General features: G+C 36.2%; 1 pseudogene; it reads right to left on the reverse strand.

Annotated features, from left to right (window-relative positions):
• Positions 1-999: 999 nt before the first annotated feature.
• LOC138829793 (U6 spliceosomal RNA) lies at positions 1,000-1,098 on the reverse strand (annotated as a pseudogene).
• Between the last annotated feature and the right edge of the window lie 629 nt (positions 1,099-1,727).

Below are 1,727 nucleotides of genomic sequence, written 5' to 3' on the forward strand. Positions count from 1 at the left end.
ACCACTTCCTTTCAGTTCTTCTGCTCTGGTGTTCTGTGGGCATCTCATGTATCTCTGAGGTTCCTGCCATGGGGCTGAGTGGCTTTGGTGGGATGGAGCCTCTCTGCTCCAATGGAGAGTGAGGGGAAGGGGTGGGATCTTTGTGTAAGTTCCCTGCTCGGAGGTTTCTTCATTCGTCAGGATCAGCCGGTCTGACACTGATACCTCAGGGGTCTTTGTTGCCGGTGATCTGCAGACAACTCCCTGTGTATCTGGGCCACCGGTAGCTCCCACCAGGCCAGGCTGGCCATGGCTTAGCACGCTGCTAAGTGGCCAATAGACGTTGGGGAAGGCGTCTTCAAGCTCCTCTGTTGTGAAATTCTTCTTTTCAACTCCTGTTTTTCTCTGGATGTTGATTTTTGTTGTTGTTGTCGGTCTCTTGGGGCGATTAAACATTGGAACTCAAACTCTCTTTTTGGTTGGGGAGAGCTGTGGCGTTCTCCTAGTTCCCCGTCACCATCTTGGACCCCCTCGAGTTTTTGCTTTTTTGTATTCAGAAATAATTTTAATTTATCTGTTGAAATGAGTACTAAAGAAACTAAAGATATTTCTGGTGCTTATGTGAAAAATTATACCTTAAAATATTCTGTATTCTGTTTGTATAATGCCCATAATCTATTTTATTCTTTCCTAGATATAAGACTTTGAATTCTACATTGTTTTATAATATATAGGTTCATTAATAAATGTGTCCTTTCAGATTGCATTCCATACCAAAACAGTTTAAGATTCCTTTTTTACTAGGTCCTTATAGTATATTTCTTTGGAATAAAATGACAATGTTGTCTAATTTTAAAAGTTTTATAACGATTATGCTATGTAAAGGCCTTTCTAAGGTGAAGATTTAATACACTGATGTCAAACTAACTTTTATTTATATGGATTACATGTATTGTTACACTAGTAATTTTGTAATCAACTTTTTAATAATTGTTTTTCATTTCTTGCATCTGAAGAATGAAAAATCTGGAATAATTCACAGATTTTCATATCATCCTTTGCAATTGCCATGTTAATCTCTGTATTGGTGTAATTTGGGTTCATGTGCTGCTGAAGCATGTAATGTCCTCTAAATTTAGGTAGTTAATGATGCAATATTTATACAGGATTATATCCTTGGGTGCCTGTTTGTAACAAGGAAACCTTATTGTTTCTAACAATGCTACTGATCTTATTTCCCTAAAATTCTGTGTATAATGGAAAATAATTATATTGTTCAGTTGATAGCTCACATTTGTAATTTTTTTTGTCAATGACTATTTTAAATCTTTTTCATTTTAGTTTAATCATACTTTGAAGCATTTTTAGCTAGGTCCAAAGGGGATGGCTTTTTCAAATACATATTTATTCAACTGAGTTTGCTCTGTGTAGCTAACGGATTCAAAGTAAGCCTTGCTTAAGAGCTACTTCTAAACTTCTGCAGCTGAAATTTTCCCAAATGCGGTCTCATTGGCACAAATGTCTACCTGATTCTTTACCCTTCTTCCATGTAGGATCAGACCAAACAGAATATCTTACCCTGATGGCGTAAATTGTCTTACTTGAACAAAATAAATCTTAGTTCCAAGGGATCATAGAAAAATGAATATTTCAGACAGAACTTTTCAGACTAGAAGGTTTTTTTTAATCAAAATATAATGGTTTATTATACCTACCATTTCAAAAGTAGCTAAAGCCAAGAAGGTGAA

This window comes from Dipodomys merriami, unplaced genomic scaffold, assembly GCF_024711535.1.
Source record: "Dipodomys merriami isolate MVZ:Mamm:240054 unplaced genomic scaffold, mDipMer1.0.p SCAF_1765, whole genome shotgun sequence".
NCBI classification, from domain to species: domain Eukaryota; kingdom Metazoa; phylum Chordata; class Mammalia; order Rodentia; family Heteromyidae; genus Dipodomys; species Dipodomys merriami.